The following is a 21843-nucleotide window of genomic DNA, read 5'->3' on the forward strand; positions in this document are numbered from 1 at the left end:
AAAAGTTCTAGCTTGTTGTGCCAATGGAACCAAGCTGCCTCCTATGCTGATTTTCAAACACAAAACAATGCAAAAAGAAGTCATTCCTCAAGGAGTGATTTTCCACATTCATGACAAGAGTTGGTTGGACCAGGATGTGATGAAGATCTGGTTTGAGAAAGTTTGGAGAAGGCAACCAGGTGGGCTCTTATGCAAACCTGCCTTATTGATGCTTGATCAGTTCAGGGCGCACACACATACACACACACACACAAAACCAGACACACAAAGAAGATTGCTGCATAGTAAAAAACAAAACTTGCTGTTATACCTGGAGGCTTGACATTCCAGCTCCAACCACTCGATTCAGCATTAACAAACCCTTCAAAGTTCCATGAAAGATGAATGGAACCAATGGATGAAGCCTTCTGGGGACAATTTAACACCAGCAGGAAGAGTGAAGAAACCAACTATAGGAGAAGTTTGTACCTGGGTGAAAAGATCCTGGGATAATATCAAGATTGAGATCATTGTCAAGTCATTTAAGAAGTGTGGCATTTCAAATGCCATAGATGGAACTGAGGACAAGGCAATATAAGAAAACAGTGATTCATCATCAGACAGAGATGAGGACAACCTAATGGATGGGAGTTTTGACAGTGATGAGGAGTTGTATGATTTTTATGATGAATAAAACTTGAGTTCAGTAACTTTATGTAATAATTTTTTTCAAATTTTGGGCCCCAAAATTAAGGTGTGTCTTATACATGGGGAATATGGTATGCTTCCTGAGAATTATAAACCTTGGATTTCATTGGCTAACTTGATGCATAATTTTATGAACCACAATAAACATAGAAAAGCAGACATCTCTTCAGGATAGTGATTTCCTTTCTTTTGGACATAAGTCCAGAAGTGGAATTGCTGGACTATATGGTGGTTCTATTTTTAATTTCTTAAGGAACCTACATACTCTTTTTCATAGTGGCTAGACCAGTTTACATTTTCACCAACAAGTGTTCCCTTTTCTCCATGATTTCACCAGCATTTGCAATCTCCTGTCCCTTTGATAATAGACTTCCCAACAGGTATGAAGCAATATCTTTGTGGCTTTGATTTGCACTGGTGATGTTGAGCACATTTTTGTGTATTCGTTGGCTATTTGTATGTCAATTGTAAATTCAGGTGCTTTGCTCATATTTTATTTGGGTTATTTGGGGTATTTTTTACTGTTGAGTTGTATGTGTACCCTATATATTTGGTGTATTAACCCCTTATTGGATATATGACTGCAAATATTTCTCCATTTCACAGATTGTCTTTCATTTTGGTGATTTTTTTTTTTGCTATGTGAAAAATGTTTACTTGAAGTAGTCACACTTGTTCATTTTTGTTTTTCTTGCCTTTGCTTTGATGTTATATCCAAAAATTTATTGGCAAGTCTAGTGTCAAGAAATTTTTTTCACTGTTTTCTTTTAGATTTATGGTTTTTGGTCTTACATTATTTTTTATTTAGATTTTATTCTTGTGTATGATGTAAGATAGTACTGTAGTTTTTGAGTTTGAGTTAAGTTTTTGTGCATGATTCAAAATTAAATTCTAGCTTCATTCTATTTATGTAGAAATCCAATTTTCCATATACCATTTTTGAAATGACTATTCTTTCTGCCTTGGTTCCTTTGTCAAAAATTAATTAACCATATATGTCTCGATTTATGAGATCTCTATTCTCTTCCATTTATCTATATGTCTGTTTTTATGCCAATACCATACATTTATAATTACCATGGCTTGGTAAGATCATTTGAAATCAAAAAGTATGATGTCTACAGCTTTCTTCTTCTTTCTCAAGATTGCTTTGGCTAGCTAGGCCTGTCCAAGTTGTTCAGTGGATGGAGAATCATCCTGGTACACTTAGGTCACAGGTTTGATTCCCAGTCAGGGGACATTTGACAAGCAACAAATAAGTACACAACTAAATGGAGCAAGTAAGCAAGACAATAAGTTGAGACTCCTCTCCCTCTCTTTCTCTCTTTCTCTCTCTCTCTCTCTCTCTCTCTCTCTCAAGTTAATGGAAAAATTTTAAAAATAAAAGAATTCATTTGCCTATTTGTAATCCTTTGTGGTTCCTTATTAATTTTAAAATTGTTTTATTTCGGTGAATAATTTTATTGAAATTTTGATAGGGATGCATTGAATCTGTAGATCACTGGGTAATATGAACAATTTAACAATATTAATTGTCCAATCCATGAACACAGAATATTTTTTAATTGATTTGTCTTCTTCAATTACTTTTATCAGTGTCATAATTTTTAGTGTACAGATGTTTTACCTTCTTGGTTGAGTTTACTTCTAAATATTTTATTTTTGTTGCTATTATAAATGATATTTTTATTATTTTTTTCTGATAGTTAATCTTAGTTTTAGAAACACAACATATCTTTGAACATTGATTTTGTATTCTACAACTTCACTGAAGTCATTGATTAGTTCTAATAGGTTTTTTAATGAATTCTTTAGGGTTCTCTATGTATAACATCATGTTATCAACAAATACAGTAGAGATAATTTTACTTTTTCTCCTCCAATTCTGATACCTTTTATTTCTATTTCTTGTCTAATTTCTCTGACTATAATTGATACTATAATGAATAAAAGTAGAAATAATGGCTATGCTTTATGTCTTGTTCCTGATGTTAGAGAAAGACTTTCAGTAATTCACTATTGATTACAATGTTAGCTTTGAGCTTATCACATATGACCTTGACTATGTTGAGGTACTGGCCTTTTATATACAATTTGTTAAGAGTTTGTATCATGAAAATGTTAATTTTGTCAAATGTTTCTTCTGTATTAAGATGATCATATAATTATTTTTTCTTAAAGTGGTATATTATATTTATAGATTTGTGTATAATTAGCCATCCTTGAATCTTAGAAGTAAATCCTACCTGATCATGGTTTATGATCCCTTTAATGTACTATTGAATTTAGTTTGCTAATATTTCATTGAGGATTCAATTCTTACACTTTAAGAAGTTGATATTTCTATATATGTAAATTTTACTTCAATAAAGCTTTTTGAGAAAAAAAAGTATCTACCATCTTACTAAGTTCTTTTTTCTCTGAATTTAAAACAGGCAAAATTATACTGCCTTACTTCATAATTTAACAATTATGGTTAAAGGAAAAATGCAAGGGAAGTCTCTAGCTATTGTTGAGTGGGCAATGAATATTTGCTTTTGTTTTTATGTATTTTTAAGTTTCTAGTACATTGATTTCCCTGCGTATTTGTATGTTATTTAACCAAATTTTTATAATGTGTTATAGTTTTTATAATTTCTAAATATATTTTTAGGTCACTTTCTCTATTACTGTTGCTTTCAAAAATGTATTTTCTATTCTTGATTGATGAGTTTTTCTTCACTACCACAAAAAAGAATAACTTTTTCCTTTTCATTAGTGGCTATTTTTATTTAAATTGTATTACCCTTTAAATTATTTTAAAGAATAACTATTATCATTATAAATGTATTTTTTGTAATTATCATTCTAGTTATTTTTAATAAAATAATTTTAAATGAAGTTATAGAATAGTTATTTGTTGATATGATGCCAAACACCTGGTTTAACTTAATTTTTAATATTTAAATATGTTACTCAAAATTACTATACTAGTTGGAATTTAATATGCTGATTAAATATGTGCAGCAGCATCCCTTCTTTTACATTTAAAATTGCTTTGGTTCTTATTTCTCATTTTAAAGATTTTGCCACTATAGCTTGCTTTCTAAACATCACATGATGGAGGACAAACACCACTGCATTTTAAAGTTATTAGAAAATCTTTTTTCTTTCCTTTTTTTTTTTTTTTTTTTTTTTTTTGGCCTGACCGGGTGGTGGTGCAGTGGATAGAGTGTTGGACTGGGATGCGGAGGACCCAGGTTAGAGACCCGAGGTCACCAGCTTGAGCGCGGGTTCATCTGGTTTGAGCAAAGCTCACCAGCTTGAACCCAAGGTTGCTGGCTCGAGCAAGGGGTTACTTGGTCTGCTGTAGCCCCAAGGTCAAGGCACATATGAGAAAGCAATCAATGAACAACTAAGGTATCGCAACAAAAAACTGATGACTGATGCTTCTCACCTCTTTCCGTTCCTGTCTGTCTGTCCCTATCTATCCCTCTCTCTGACTCTCTCTCAGTCTTTGTAAAAAAAAAATCATTTTTCCCCAGATTTACACCAAAGTTAAACAAGAGACCAAGTATAAATCATGGTAAATCTCTTCTCAAACACTTAACGTATTCTGTGAATCTTTGTATTATAGTTCGTAGCTAAGAGTTAACACATCAAAAAGAGTTCTTAATGAAGACCAGCTGGCATCTCTGTCTAAAATTACAAAAAAACTGAGATTTTTAAATGTGTTCCTGTAACAAAATGACCAGACTATTCTGAATTCTGCTTATTAGGGTACCTGCTGTGGCTTTGACTGAAATGAAGAGGCTGATAGATGAGCTTTGCCTATTCGAGTCTTAAAGGCCTTGAAGTCATTTAGATGGATGACTGCTTAACAAGAGCAACATAACAATTTTGTACAGAACAAGAAATCTAGCCTGACCTGTGGTGGCACAGTGGATAAAGCGTCGACCTGGAACGCTGAGGTCGCCGGTTTGAAACCCTGGGCTTGCCTGGTCAAGGCACATATGGGAGTTGATGCTTCCTGCTCCTCCCTCCCCCTTCTCTCCTCTCTCTCTCTCTCTCTCCCTCCCTCCTCTCTAAAAAAAAAAAATTAATAAAAGTAAAAAAAAAATTTAAAAAAAAATTAACTTTATAAAAAAAAAAAGAAAGAAATCTAGCTTGGTGCCAATAGACTGGGATGCTTGCCTAAACTCAATATTCAGATCATGACTATTTAATTTACTTGTCAATGGCTGCCTTCTGATTGGCTTGACACCTATTTGGCATCTAAATGCAGACAGTACAGCATAGCAGTTTTGTATTCATGATAATGTAGACAGTGTGTTTGCAACTCTTAAAGAACACTTCTTTTTCTACTCCTATTTTATGTTATGTTCTTGAGATACTTATATTTTAATTAATATAGCTAGACTTTAGATATGGTGACATATGAAACAAAACTCATAAATACTTATTTTAACAATCTGGCAGTCTCAAGGTGACTTAAATTAAGATAGGTGTTCAAGTGTTAAACCAGGGCATGCAACAAAAGAAGGTAAGAAAAAGAATTTATTGCAAACAGGACTAATATTATAAAAAAGAATCATTTTTAAAAGTTTATTTCATAGATAAATCCCATTTGTAATTAAACAGAATATAAAGCCATATTCATATAAACTTTTTGGAATAGTATGCTTCTTCTGAGTTATTATAGAAGTATGTTAAGTCATTCATTTATAAGATCAAATAATATTTGGCAATGACTTAGATATATAAGAGTATATTTGGTTTCATTTCATTTTAATAACCTGTGTTTAAGATGCATTATTATTAATTTGCTTCCTACTGATACCTATTGATGCCATAGATCTGTGTAAATCTCTGAGAAAACTGAGAACTGGCATACAAAATGATGGTTAGGGTCATAAATTGTGATAAACACAATGTATCAATCTACTCAGGCTGCTGTCACAAAATGCCATACACTGGGTGGCTCAAAAACAGAACATTTTTGTCACAATTCTGGAAGTCTAAGATCAAGGTACTGATAAGTTAAATTTCATTATGAGGACTCTCCTCTTGGTTTGTAGACTGCCACCATCTGCCTCTGCACTCAAATGACCTCTTCTTTATATCTCTTCTTATAAAGACAATAATGCCATCAGACCAGAGTCACATTCTCACGAGCTCATCTAACCCTAATTACCTCCTAAAGGCCCCATCTCCAGATAAGCATCACCTTGGAGTTCAGGGATTCAACATATTAATATATTAATTGCTATAATAATTGGAAGAATGCAAACATTCAGCATGTAAGAAGAAAGTGACTATACCACCCCAAACATATAAATTTATATCATAATATACTATTGTACCAATTATTTATTAAAGAAGGTTTCTGTAAGAAGTATGAAAATGAAGTTGGTATTTTTCTTGCTCTATGGGCATTTATAGACTAGTGGAGAAGGCAAATATACAAGGATCAAATTTTTATATGAGTTAAATTCAATGCCATCATAGAAATACACATTAACTGTGTTTATTGCTCCGAAGAGGGAAGGATAGGATGTGCTTCAGATGTTCAGAAACAATATATGGGAAATAATGTCATGCCTCCACTTGCTCCATAAGTTGAGTGTAAATGTTATAGTGCCCTTACATGAGAGGATGGATCTATGTTACTGAGATTAAACCCAGTTTAAAGTACAAAGCACTGCCTTCTCATCTCTCTCCATTCTTGTCTGTCTGTCCCTGTCTATCCCTCTCTCTGATTCTCTGTCTCTGAAATAAATAAATAAATATTTTTTTAAAAAAGAGCCTGACTAGGCGGTGGCGCAGTGGATAGAGCGTCGGACTGGGATGCAGAGGACCCAGGTTCGAGACCCTGAGGTCACCAGCTTGAGCACGGGATCATCCGGTTTGAACAAAAGCCCACCAGCTTGAACCCAAGGTCACTGGCTCCAGCTAGGGGTTACTCAGTCTGCTGAAGGCCCGCGGTCAAGACACATATGAAAAAGCAATCAATGAACAACTAAGGTGTTGCAACGCGCAATAAAAAACTAATGATTGATGCTTCTCATCTCTCTCCATTCCTGTCTGTCTGTCCCTGTCTATCCCTCTCTCTGACTCACTCTCTGTCTCTGTAATAAATAAATAAATAAATAAATAAATAAATAAATAAATAAATAAATAAATAAAAATTTAAAGTACAAAGCACTGCATATAATTCCATTTTCAGTACGACTTGCTACTTTAAACGTTCTGCAAATAAGCAACATGTATTAGTATGCATGTAGACAGCCATAGGTAGGTTGTGATTGGGAGAAAAGGATTTTATTATTGTGTTTTTATTCTTTTCTCAATACAGATTTAAAATTTTTGTATTTACTGATTTTAGAGGAAGAGAGGAAGGGAGAGAGAAACATCGATTTCTTGTTTAACTTATTTATGCAGTCACTGGTACATTTGTATATGCCCTGACCAGGAATCAAACCTGCAACTTTGATTCATTGAGTTGATGCTTTAATTAACTGAGCTACCAGAACAGGGCTTAATACATATTTGATAGAATTTTTAATTTTTTTTTACTGAAACATGTTAATATATTAATAAATAAAATCAGGTTGTTTATAAGCCCATTATTCTACAATGTATTAATCCTAACTTTGAAACTGTAAAATTTGTGCTATCCTGTTTTAAGAAAAGGGTCTGTTCTTAAAAGTCCCACTTACCTCCTTGGTTTGTAGTCTGTTAAAGAAGAAATTTTAGGGACAAATAGAGTTATCTCTTTTGACTAACCAATCAAGGATATATGCTACGAATTTACTTTTTCCTCCTTGCAAAATAAATGCATTATTATTATTGCAAAACTATTTTTTAGAAAATAAAGTCAAACAAAAAGAAGAGAATTTATGTGCCACTAATTTCTCTCAGGGTTGTCACTGTGTATTCTTCCAGTCACTTTCTATGAACATGTACAATATTTAGCACACAAAACATATAGTTTTCCTACCAGACCTTAATATACTATATTAACACATTTAACTGTCAAATATTTTTACTGCCTAGTCACACAATTTCATTGTGTCAGTGCACTTTAATTTGATTAATTGTATAACAGTTGGACATTTAAGTTATTTCTGATTTTTCTTTATTACAAACAACATTCTGAAAATTGCTATAATCAAATTTTTCACACATTATTGCTTAACTCTGTAAAATGGGTTTCTGCAAGTCAAATTGCACGACATATTTAAGCACATTTTAGAAACTTCCATATAGTTCATAACTGACCTCCCAAGAGATTGTGTTTATGTATGCTGTCAACTCAGCAGATGAGTCCTTGTTCCTCTGAGCCCTCCTGGGGTACAGCATGCTTCAGCTGGTGTCTGTCTCTCAACAGATCCAGTTACTAATCTTTAAACAAATCTTACCCATCAAGTATTTCTCAATTTGGTTATGTTTGTGTTCCTCTAATTTGTATCTGCCTTTCCAACAATTAAACATTTAGCTTATAAAATTCACTAAAAACATCAAATTCATTAATTGTTTATTATCTGCAAACAGATGTAATTGATATAATTATGAATAAATATTTGCAAAATAACAAGTTCAAACATGAATTCTTATACACCATGGCAAATTTTCCTTTGCATTCCCACCAACAGTGGATGAGGGTTCCTTTTTCTCCACAGCCTCTCCAACACTTGTTGTTACTTGTCTTATTGATAATAGTTAATCTAACAGGTGTGAGGTGGTATCTCATTGTAGTTTTTATTTGCATTTCTCTAATAGCTAGAGAAGATGAGCATTTTTTTATATATCTATTGGAAATTTGTATTTCTTCTTGGGAGAAGTATCTCTTCATATCCTCTTCCCACTTTTTTATTGGATTGTTTGCTTGTCTGTTGTTGAGTTTTGTGAGTTCTTTGTATATTTTGGATATTAAGCCCTTATCTGAGCTGGTGTTTGAAAATGTCATCTCCCATTTAGTTGGATGTTTGTTCGTTTTGTTGTTAGTTTCTTTTGCTGTGTAAAAGCTTCTTAATCTGATGTACTCCCATGCACTTATCTTTGCCTTCACTTCCCTTGCCTTTGGAGTCAAGTTCATAAATGTTCTTTATGGCCAAGATCCATGAGTTTAGGGCCTATGTTTTCTTCTATGTAATTTATTGTTTCAGATCTTATATTTAGGTCTTTGATCCATTTTGAATTAATTTTGGTACAAGGAGACAAACTGTAGTCGAGTTTTATTTTTTTGCATGTGGCTCTCCAACTTTCCCAACACCATTTATTGAAGAGGCTTTCTTTTCTCCATTGTGTGTTATTGGCCCCTTTATCAAAGATGATTTGACCATATACATGTGATTTTATTTCTGGGCTCTTTATTCTATTCCATTGGTCTGAGTGTCTATTTTTCTGCCAATACCATGCTGCTTTGATTATCGTGGCTTTTTAGTATAATTTGAAGTCAGTTATTGTAATGCCCCCAGCTTTGTTCTTTTTCCTTAGGATTACTTTGGCTATTCAAGGGGTCTTATAGCTCCATATAAGCCTGATGAGTTTTCTGTCCCATTTCTTTAAAAAATGACATTGGGGCCTGACCTGTGGTGGCGCAGTGGGATAAAGCGTCGACCTGGAACACTGAGGTCACCGGTTTGAAACCTTGGGCTTGCCTGGTCAAGGCACATATGGGAGTTGATGCTTCCTGCTCCTCCCCCTTCTCTCTCTCTCTGTCTCTCTCACTCCTCTCTCTCTAAAAACTCAATAAATAAAATATTTTAAAAAATGACATTGGAATTTTGATGGGAATTGCATTAAATTTGTATGTTGCTTTGGGTATTATGGCCATTTTAACTATATTTATTTTTCTTATCCAAGAACAAGGAATATTTTTCCATTTCATTGTATCTTTTTAAATTTCCTTAACAATGCTTTGTAGTTTTTATTATATAGTTCCTTTACATTCTTTGTTATGTTTAATCTTAGGTCTTTTATTTTGTTGTTGTTGTTGCAACCGTAAAAGGGATTATTCTTTTGAATTCATTTTCTGAAGTTTCATTGTTGGCACATAGGAAGGCAATAGACTTCTGTATATTAATTTTGTATCCTGTGACCTTACTGTATTAGTTTATTGTTTCTAATAGTCTTTTTGTGGAGTCTTTGGGGTTTTCTATTTACAAGATCATATCATCTTCAAAAAGTAAAACTTTTACTTCTTCTTTCCCAATATAAATGCCTTTTGTTTCTTTCTCTTGTCTGATTGCTCTGGCTAGAACTACCAGCACTACGTTGAATAAGAGTGGAGAGAGTGGGCAACCCTGTCTTGATCATTGCCATTTAATATGATGTTAGCTGATGGTTTGTCATAAATGGCCTTTATTATGTTGAAATATTTTTCTTCTATACCCATTTTGTTGAGTATTTTAAACATAAAATGATGTTGTATTTTATCAAATGCCTTTTCTGCATCTATTGATAGGATCATATAATTTTTGTTCTTTGTTTTGTTGATATGGTGTATTATGTTAACTGTTTAACATATGTTGAACCATTCTTGTGATTCTGGGATGAATCCTACTTAATCATGATGAATTATTTTTTTAATGTATTGTTGTATTTAATTTGGTAGTATTTTGTTTAGAATTTTAGTATATGTAGTTATTGGAGATAATAGTCTATAGTTTTCTATTTTTGTGTTGTCCTTGCCAGGTTTTGGTATGAGGGTTATGTTGGCCTCATAAAATGTGTTTGAAAGTATTGCTTCTTCAACAATTTTTTGGAAGACTTTGAGTAGAATCAGAACCAAATATTTTTTGAATGTTTGATAAAATTCACTAATATAGCTGTCTGGCCCTGGACTTTTATTTTTTTGGAAGGTTTTTTATAGTTGTTTCTATTTCCTCCCTGCTTATGGGTCTGTTTAGGCTTTCTGCTTCTTCATGACGCAGTCTAGGAATATTGTATTGTTCTAGAAATTTTTCCGTTTCTTCTAGATTGTTAAATTTGGTGGCATATAGCTTTTCATAGTATTCTACAATAATTCTTTGTATATCTAAGATATCTGTGGTGATTTCTTCTCTTTCATTTTGAATTTTGTTTATAGAGTTCTTTCTCTTTTTTTCTTAGTGAGTCTTGCCAAGAGTTTGTCAATTTTATCGATCTTTTCAAAGAACCAGCTCATTTTATTGATTTTTTCTATAGTTTTTCTGTTCTCTATTTCTTTTATTTCTGCTCTGATTGTTATTATTTCCTTTCTTCTGCTGGTTGGTTGTTCTCTTTTAACTAGTTCCTTAAGATGTGATGTTAAGCTGTTTACATGGGCTATCTCTTGTTGTTCATATAAGCCTGTAGTGATATGAAATTCCCTCTTATTACTGCTTTTTATGCATCCCAGAGATTCTGATATGTCATATTGTCATCTTCATTTGTCTGTATATAATTTTTTTATCCCTGCATTCATTTCTTCTTTGATCACTCACTCATTTTTTAGAAGTATGTTGTTTAATTTCCACATTTTTGTGGGATTTTTTACTTTTTTTTTTTTTTTTTTTGCAGTTGAATTCTAGTTTCAAAGCTTTGTGACCAGAGAAATGGTTGGGATAATTTTAGTCTTTCTGAATTTGTTGATGTTAGTTCTATGGCCCAATATATGGTGAATTCTTGAGAATGTTCCATGTCTACTGGAGAAAAATGTATACTCTGGCATTTTGGGATGAAATCTCATGTAGATGTCTATCATATTCAATTGTTCAAGTGTTTTGTTTAAAGCCAATATGTCTTTATTGATTTTCTGTTTGGATGAATGATCTAGAGCTGTCAGCAGTGTATTGAGGTCTACAAGTATGATTGTATTTCTGTCAGTTTTTATTTTTAGATCAGTTAGTGTCTTTTTTAAATTAATTAACTTATTTATTTATTTTACTGAAGAGATGGAAAGAAAGAGAGAGAAGGGGGAGGAGCAAGAAGCATCATCTCCCATATGTGCCTTGACCAGGCAAGTCCATCCGGAGTTTCAAACTGGCAACCTCAGCATTCCAGGTTGACATTTTATCCATTACACCACCACAAGGTCAGGTAGTAGATGTCTTACATAGTTTGGTGCTCCTTGGTTTGGTGCATATATATTAAGAAGTGTTATGTCTTCTTGATTCAATGTTCCCTTTATCATTATGAAATGACCATCTTTGTCTCTGATTACCTTTGCTGTCTTGTAGTCAGCATTGTTAGATATGAGTATGGCTACACCTGCCTTTCTTTGGATATTATTTGCTTGAAGAATTGTTTTCCAACCTTTCACCTTGAATTTGTTTTTACTTTTCTAGATGTGTTTTTAGATGTGTTTCTTGAAGGCACCATACAGTTAGATTTTCTTTTTTGATCCATTCTACCACTGTCTCTTTTAATTGGTGAGTCCAATCTATTTACATTTAATGTAATTATTGACACATGAGGGTTTTCTATTGCCATTTTATATATTGCTTTCTGATCACTGTATCTTGCTTGGTTCTTGTTTTGTTATTCTTTGTTATTCTGTCATTTGTTTTTGTTTGTTTATATTCCATACTTCTTTCCTCTGGTTCTTCTTTTTTTAAACCATGTGTTTCTATAGTGGTTTTTTTCAAAGGTGGTACCATTAGGAAATAAAAAGTATATATATTACATTCATTGTAGTACATCATCTCATGAGTGCTTCTGCACTCTATCCTCCTTTTCTACTGTTAATCTTTGTCCTCTCCTTTTTATTTTTTTTACAGAGACAGAGAAAAAGTGAGAGAGAGAAATAGATAGGGACAGACAAACAGGAATGGAGAAAGATGAGAAGAATCAATCATCAGTTTTTTGTTGTGACACCTTAGTTGTTCATTGATTGCTTTCTCATATGTGTGATGACCATGGGGCTACAGCAGACCAAGTAACCTCTTACTCAAGCCAGCGACCTTGGGTTCAAGCTGGTGAGCTTTACTCAAACCAGATGAACCTGCGCTCAAGCTGGTGACCTCGAGGTCTCAAACCTGGGTCCTTTGCATTTCAGTTTGATGTTCTATCTGCTGTGCCACCACCTGATCAGGCTACCCTTTTTTGTTTTTGATGTCACAGATTAATCATGTTTTTATTGTGATCTTGTTGGAGCTTTTATTTGTGATTTTGTTGTGTTGTGTTCTTTGTATCTGGTCGGATAACCCCCTTTATTATTTCCTGAAGTGGGGGATTTCTGGTAATAAATTCCCTCATCTTTTTTATATCTGTGAATATTTTTATTTCCCCTTTGCATCTGAAGGATAGCTTTGATGAATATATCATTCTTAGCTGGAAAGTTACTCTCTTTTAGTAATTTAAATATTGGGGTTCACTCTCTTCTGGCTTGTAGAATTTCTGCTGAGAAATCTGATGATAGCCTAATGGGCCTTCCTTTATATGTTGTATTCTTTTTTTCCCTGGCTGCCCTGAGGATTTTTTCTTTGTCATTGGTTTGTGATAATTTCATTATGATGTGCCTTGGAGTAGGTCTGTTTGAGTTAAGGTAACTCAGTGTTTTCTTTGCTTCTTAGATTCAAGGCTCTATTTTTTTCTACAGGCTTGGGAAGTCCTCATCGATTATTTCTTTGAATATGTTCTCCATTCTGTTTTCTTTTCTCCTTCTGATATACCCATTATTCTTATGTTGCTCTTTTTGATGGAGTCAGACAATTCCTGTAGGGGTTTCTCATTTTTTTACGTTTGTGAGTCTCTTTCTCTTTTCTCTGTAGTATCTCTAGTAACTTTTCTTCTATGCCACTAATTATCTTCTCTATCTTGCCTGTTCTATTAGCTAAGCTTGTTACCTCATCATTTAGTTTATGTATTGAGTTTTCATCTCTGTTTGGTTTCTTTTTATAGTTTCAATTTCCTTGGAGAAGTATTCTTTTTGTTCATTAAATTGTTTTCTGAGCTCTCTAAATTGCCTTTCCATGCTTTCTTGTATTTTCCTGAGTATTTTTAGGATTTCAATTTTTAATTCTCTGTCATTTAACATCAAGGTTTCCAAGCAATTGAAATGTTTTTCTAAAGATTTTTCATCATCTATCTGAGCTACATTGCTGTCTATTCTATCCATGATATTTAATTTCTTTTTTCTTAATGGCATTTGAGAGTGGTATTGTTAATAACATTAATAAGAGATAATTAAAAAATAAAATAATTGAAAAGATACAATGAAAAAAATGAAAATTTTATAATGATAAGTGGAACAAAAATTACAGAGAAGAAGGAGCAAGAACTGAGGAAAAATGACAAAAGATATTAAAAATGAAGTAAAAAAATGCAAAATGGCATAAAGAAAATTTGAATCCAAAATATAATAATTTGTTCAAAATGATGATTGAATGACAGAAAAAGAGAAAGAAAAAAATAACTCTCATAAAAAACAAGAATGAAAAATGTAACAACTATGGATAATGACGTTCAAAAGGAAAAGGAAAGAATAAAAAGGAAAGAAGATAAAATGACCAAAATGGAGAAAAAAAAGTTATAAAAATATAATTTTTTCCTGGTTTTGAGAGGTAGCTTCTTTCCTTTTTCTGGCAGATGGTGCTGTGCTACAGGTTTTGCCCCTGTGGGGCTTTTTGGCAGAGGTTTGTGGTTTTGTCACTGTGGCAATGATGTAGGCTGGGCCTCAGTCCCATTGGTAGGCAGGGCTTGTTAGGACTTGGAGGCTCTGACAATGGGAGTCTCAGTTTTTCAGGTATCTCTCCCCACATCTCTCCCACCTGAGTTAGCAGCCTGGGGACTTAGCTATGAGGTTTGCCCAGCTACTGCTTTCAGACTAAGAGGTTCTAAGAGCAGCCAGGTTCTTCCTCCAGTACCACTCAAATTACAGTTCTGGGTAAGGCTATGCCAACCAGAGTCACAGCAAGGGCAGGCAAGGCTGGGAGCTGATTGCAAATCTAGTGCCTTTCTAAGGGCCAGTGGACAAGTCTAGCATGGTGTGTGAGCTGGGAGTCAATTGTAGATCAAGTTTCTAAGGGCCCCAGGCATGTCTAGTACGAGCCAGTGCTTCTGGGTCTAATCTCCATAGGCTTCTCCCTTGTGCACTGTTTGGTAGCCCACAGCAGCCCATGTGCATGCACAGCCCCTATGACTTCAGCTGTGCACGCAGAGGCTTGCACCTGCCCACTTAGTTGCACAGTGCCTGTGTTCTCAGTCAGAGCAAGGAATGCAAGAATGCACTTTGAAGCCTGTATCAACCCCACAGAGGCACCCTGCCTGCACAGTCCCAGACCCAGGGATCCTGGCCTTTGCACACATCCTGTGCTGATGGTCATGCAGCTGAGAATGCACAAAGATGCTGCCAATAACCCACACAGATATCTATCGCTGATAATCTTGGGCTAAGCCCTCCAACCCATGTGCATGCATGCCCACACCAGTGGTGCCAGGTGAAACCACTGACACACCACCTGTGATCACGTAACCGGGAGCACACAAAGCTGCTAGCACCAGTACCCATGGGTACCCCACACCGGTAACGTTTGTCAGAGCCTGCCACCCGTGCGCGTCCAACATCTGCCATCTCAGGCAGATCTGGCATGATCATCTACCATAACCTAGCTTCTTCAATCTGCCTCAGATCATCTGCTTTGCTTGGCTTCAGACAAAAGCTCCCCTTCCTCAGATCAGTGAGGAAAGCAAAATGCCCCATTCTCCATCTTATTTCCTTCAAAGTGGATTATATATTCAGCATCTTTTCCTCCAATCATACCTTTGTCTGAAGTGTGTATATTTCAGGTGTTCCTGTTGAATTTGTTGAATTTTGTGAGGAGATAGCAAGAACACCCCTCATGGCACCATTTTTCTGACATCCCCTCTGTCTATTTGTTTTGTTGACCATTTCTTTTGCTGTGCAGAAACTTCTCAGTCTGATGTAGTCCCATTCATTTATCTTTGCCTTTAATTCCCTTGGCTTCAAAGTCAAATACATAAAATGTTCTTTACAGCCAAGGTCCATGAGTTTAGTACCTATGTTTTCTTCTATGTAATTTATTGTTTCAGATCTTATATTTAGGTCTTTGATCTATTTTGAATTAATTTTTGTGCAAGGAGATAAACTGTCCTTGTGCATCATTATTTTGCATGTGGCTTTCCAATTTTCCCAACGCATTTATTTAAAGGGCTTTCTTTTCTCCATTGTGTATTTTTGGCTCCTTTCTTAAAGGTGATTTGACCATAAATATGTAGCTTTATTTTTGAGATCTCTGTTCAATTGGTCTGTGAGTGTATTTTTCTGCCACTACCATGCTGTTTTAATTATCATGGCCCTGAAATATAATTTGAAATCAGATACTATAATACCTTCAGCTAATTTTTTTTTCCTTAGGATTATTTGGCTATTCAGGTTTTTTTATGGTTCCATATAAACCTGATGATTTTTTGTTCCATTTCTTTAAAAAAATTGGAATTTTGATGGGAATTGCATTAAATTTGTTTATTGCTTTGGATAATATGACCATTTTAACTATATTTATTCTTCCTATCCAAGAACAAGAAATTTTTTTCATTTCATTGTGTCTTTTTTTATTTCCTTTAATAATGCTTTGTAGTTTTCATTAGGTAGGTCCTTTATATTTTTGTTATGTTTATTCCTAGGTATTTAATTTGTTTTGGGGTTTTTTTGTTATTGTTGTTGTTGTAACTGTAAAAGGGACTTTTTTAAGTTCATTTTCTGAAGTTTCATTGTTAGCATATAAGAAAGCAATAGACTTCTGTATATTAACGTTGTATCCTACAACCTTACTATATTGCTTTATTGTTTCTAATAGCCTTTCTGTGGAGTCTTTGGGGTTTTCTATACACAGAATCATGTCATCAACAAAAAGTAAAGCTTTTACTTTTTCCTTCCCAATATAAATACCTGTTATTTCTTTCTCTTGTCTGATTGCTCTGGCTAGAACTTCCAGCACTATGTTGAATAGGAGTTAAGAGATTGGGCATATTTGTTTTGTTCCTGATTTTAGAGGAAAATTTTTCAGTTTTTTACCATTTAGTGTGATGTTAGCTGATGGTTTGTCATAAATGGCCTTTCTTACGTTGAAATATTTTTCTTCTATATCTATTTTGTTGAGTGTTTTAAACATAAAAAGATATATTTTATTGAATGCTTTTTCTGCATCTATTGATAAGGTCATATAATTTTTGTTCTTTGTTTTGTTGATATGGTGTATTACATTAATCATTTTATGTATGTTGAACCATCCTTGTGTTTCTGGGATAAATTCCACTTGATTATGGTGGATTATTTTTTTAATGTGTTGTTGTATTCAACTTGCTAGTATTTTATTTAGAATTTTGCATCTGTATTCATTAGAGATATTGGTCTGTAGTTTTTTATTTTTGTGTTGTCCTTGCCAGGTTTTGGTATGAGAGTTATGTTGGCCTCATAAAAAGTGTTACCATTATGAAAGAAAGTATGGTGGTTCCTCACAAAATTAATAATAAACTACTATATAACACAGCAATCCATCTATTGTGTATATACCCCCAAAACTCAAAAACATTGGTACATAAAAACACATGCACCCCTACATTCATTGCAACATTGCTCATGGTGGCCAAGACATGGAAACAACCAAAATGCCCTTCAATAGAGTATTGGATAAAAAACATGTCATACATATATACTATGGAATACTTAGCCATATGAAATGATGACATAGTATCATTTATGACAACATAGATGGACCTGATAACATTATACTGAGTGAAATAAGTAAATCAGAATAAACTAACAACTATATGATTCCATATGTAGGTGGGACACAAAATTGAGATTCATGGACATAAATAAGAGTGCAGTGGTTACCAGGGGGAGGGGAATTGAGAAAAAGGAGGGGGGACATAAAGAGAAACAAATATAAGGAGATGAAGGATGATTTGACTTTGGGTGATAGGTATAAAACATAATCGACTGTCCAAATGATACGGAAATGTGTTCTCTAAATCTATATACTCTAGTTGCACCAATGTCACCCTGTTAAATTTAATTGTCTAAATAAACAGAAATAAGTAATTAACAAAACAAAGAAATAAGTGCAAAATGAGAAAAGTTTAAAAATAATAACTTTCCATTTTATTATAAAATATCACTTCTTTCCTAATTAAAAATAAAAGGTGTTGCCCTTCTGTGTAATCTTAGCCCAGCAGAAATGGCCATGAACTGAACAATTGCATGATTTACTTTTACTGTCATCACTTGTAATGGAAAACAAAATGTCCAGTGGTGGTTTTAAGCCCTTTTCTGAATCTTTCTTGACTTCCATACCATTAGCTGAAATAGCTATGTTTGTATAAATTAATAAAAAAATAATGATGGGGTAAATTGAAAAATGTTCAACTGAACTGCCCTTTATATAAACACTAGAACTCACACATCTACTTATTTAATCAGCATTAAAATTCATTTTTTTTAATTTGAAAAAATGTTTAGTGTCCTACAAAGTGTATGACAGTATCTGCAACATCTGAATCTTTGTGATGAATCTTCCAGGATTGGTTTAATACGATTTGAAGTGGTCACTTAAATAAGCCCTTCTATTTTTCTGGCTGAATAATGATTTAATTTTCTACTAATCCATTATTTTAATTAACATGAAATTCATATTTTTCTTAAAAAAAAAAAACCTAAATAGACTTTAAAAGATCTGAAAAAGCATCAAATAAATACCACAACAGCAATTATCAGAAGGAAGGACAATACTAACTCATTTTTGTAATAAAAGAAAATTGCTTTTACAGAAAATAATTAGAGCAATAACCACACTTTAGATGTATTTGAAAGTGTTCGAATACCACTTAGATTACCGCTGCCTTTAGGAAGATACTTGGAAATGTTGTTGAGAAGGAAGACATTTATCCAGTCCAGTCTGTAGATTTCAAATAGGAGCAACAATTGAACGTGAATTGGAAGCCACCAAAACGCTCTGTGAATTGGAAAGATAGGTATCAGATTTTCTTTGAATGTTTGTTAGAGTTTACTAGTGAAGCCATATGCTCCTAGGCTTTTACTTTTTGGGAGGTCTTTGATAGCTGTTTCAATTTCCTCACAATAGCTGGATCTTTTTAAATTTTCTAGTTTTTCATGATTCAGTCAAGGAAGTTACATATTTTAGGAATTTATCTATTTCAACTAGGTTATTAAATTTTGTGGCATATGGTTTTTCATAGTATTTTTATATAATCCTTTGTATTTCTGTAATGTCTGTAGTAACTTCTCTTGTATTTTTTATTTTGTTTATATGAGTCTTTTTGTTTCTTAGTGACTCTAGAAAGGGGTTTGTCAATTTTATTAATCTTTTCAAAGAACCAGCTTTGTTGTATTAATTTTTCTTTTTTTTTGTATTTTTTCTGAAGCTGGAAATGGGGAGAGACAGTCAGACAGACTCCCGCATGTGCCTGACTGGGATCCACCTGGCATGCCCACCAGGGGGCGATGCTCTGACCACCAGGGGGCAATGCTCTGCCCCTCCAGGATGTCCCTCTGTTGTGACCAGAGTCACTCTAGCACCTGAGGCAGAGGCCAAGGAGCCATCCCCAGCTCCAGGGCCATCTTTGCTCCAATGAAGCCTTGGCTGTGGGAGGGGAAGAGAGAGACAGAGAGGAAGTAGAGGGGGAGGGGTGGAGAAGCAGATGGGCGCTTCTCCTGTGTGCCCTTGCTGGGAATCAAACCCGGGACTTCTGCACACCAGGCCGACGCTCTACCACTGAGCCAACCGGCCAGGGCCTGTTGTATTAATTTTTTATTGTCTTTTTGTTCTCTTTTCCATTCAATTATGTTCTAAATCTTATTATTTTATTTCTTCTGATGACTTTGGGCTGCTTTTGTTCTTCTTTTTCTAGTTCTTTAAGATGTAATGTTAGGCTGTTTTCTGAGTTTTTTTTTTTATTTCTTGAGATAGTACAGTAATGATATAAACTTCACTTTTATTACTGCTTTTGCTGCATTTCAAAAGGTTTGATATGTTGCATTGCCTTTCTCATTTGTCTCTCTATATTTTTATCTCACATTTTATTTCTTCTACAACATTTTTTAGGGTTTTTTTACTCCTTTTTGCAGTTGATTTCTAATTTCAAAATATTATGATTAGAGAATATCCTTGGTATGCTATCAGCTTTTTAAAATTTGTTGAGGCTATCTTTCTGACCCAATATATTCTTTAGAATCTTCCATGTGCACTGGAGAAGAATATAAAATCTGATTTTCTAGGAGGGAAAACTTTGTAAATATCCATTATGTCCATCTGGTCTAATTTGTCATTTAAGGCTGATATTTCTTTATTGATTTTTTTGTTTGGATGATCTATTTAGAACTGTTGGTGACATCAGAAAAATGACGCCATGAAGAGCGCGACCAACAAATCCCCCCAAAATTTCAACAAGTTTATCAACCAGAGACAGGAAAATCTATCCTTGGAGCGTCTGGGAGTCCCAAATACTGAAAACAAAGATATGATTGAGCAAAAATTTGACTAAATATATAATCAACCCTGAAGGAAATAAGACGGAGAAAGGAACACTCTGCCTTCCTCACTAATCTGAGCAAAGGCTGCTTTCACTTGGAACTGAGATTAGTGGGGGCTAAGGGTGTGGAGGAAGCTAGGCTGCGGCACAGACTTTTGTTCAAGCTGAGGAAAGAGTTTGCCTGCTGCGAATCAACCCATGCGAGCTAACACCCATGATGGGAGCAGCAGCAGCCAGTGGCTCGCGGGGAGTGCGCCAAAGCGAACTTTCCTATGCTCGAGCTTCTCTGGACAGGCGGGTCACCTCACCCAGCCATTCAAGCTAATAATCAAGCATCAAGGGAGAGGCGTGCATGGGCAGCTTGCAGTCCTTCCTGGAACAGATTGGTGAATCCAATCACTGAAATTAGCTTAACTCACAGTCTGCTCACCTCTCAACTGACCTACATGGCTCTGACAAGATCTCTCTCAGTTCAGTGATCTAAGACAAGAGGCATGATATTTTTTAGTGCCTCTTGCTAAAGGGGTGGGAGCAACTTCTGATTGCAGAGCTTTCATACTCAAGGATATACGCTAAAAAGAGGGACTTGGAAGATGTTAAGAACTCCTGTACTCCAGGCAGCGACTAGGGCATTTCTTCCCAGCCAAAACAGGTTACAAAGTGCAAAAAGCCTGAGGAGAGTGGTCCCACAGAGTGCTAGTCATGCTAAACAGGCCTGGAGGCTCATAGAAAGTCACCTGGAGAGCAATTGGCTCCCAGCCCCACCTGATTATGCTGGCAGCTCTGACAGAGCCCTGCGCTGAGTGGGAATAGAGTGGGGATACACCAGCTCTTTGAGTCTCTTACTCCCCAGGCAGAGGCAGCAGTAGCCTCATGGCTGGATCATCAGGCTGCTAATTCAGGAGGGAGAGACTAGGAGAGAGGCTCCGGGAAAACAGACTCTCTCATTGTCGGAGCCTGCAAACGCTAACAAGCCTTGACTACCAATGAGACTGAAGCCTAATATATGACATAACCATAGAGTCTCATCAGTGCAAATCTCTACCTAAGTATGCCATAGGGGCAGAGCCTGAGGTACAGAGTCACCGACCAAGAAGAGGGAGAGGAAAGAAAAAAGAAGTTAACCTCTCAAAATCAAGAAAAATCTACAGACTTTATAACTTTATAAAATATAAGCATTACATTTTATTTCTTTTCTTCTTCCTTACTCTCCATGAGGGTTACACTCCAAAACTCTTAACTCTCTCTCTCTCTCTTTTTTTTTTCCTTTTTTCTTTTTTTCCTTTTCCCTTTTTTCTTTCTTTCTATTAGTTTCTTCCTTTCTCCTTTTACTTTTCCTCTCATTCAATCCTCAATTATGAACAAATTATTTTATTTGGAAATCAGGGGTTTTTTTTGAGGCATTTTGAGTGCTTTTTACTTTGCTTTTTAAGTCATTAGTATTCCTCCCAACCCAGGCTCACCATGCTATTTAGTTTTTGCTACACTTAATACAATAGTAATATTTTTTCTTTTTTCCTGTTTCCCTCTTATCCCTCTCATTATATCTCTTAGTCGACTATCACTTACAAGAAAATCATTTTACACTTGACCCAATTTTTTTTCTCTTTTGCATTTTGTGGGTCCCTACCTCCTTTTTTGCCCCTTAAAAACTTCCCCCCAACTCAGGCCCTCTGTAATAGGCAGTTTTTGTTCCAT

The sequence above is a fragment of the Saccopteryx bilineata genome, chromosome 3 (assembly GCF_036850765.1).
Source record: "Saccopteryx bilineata isolate mSacBil1 chromosome 3, mSacBil1_pri_phased_curated, whole genome shotgun sequence".
Lineage (NCBI taxonomy): Eukaryota > Metazoa > Chordata > Mammalia > Chiroptera > Emballonuridae > Saccopteryx > Saccopteryx bilineata.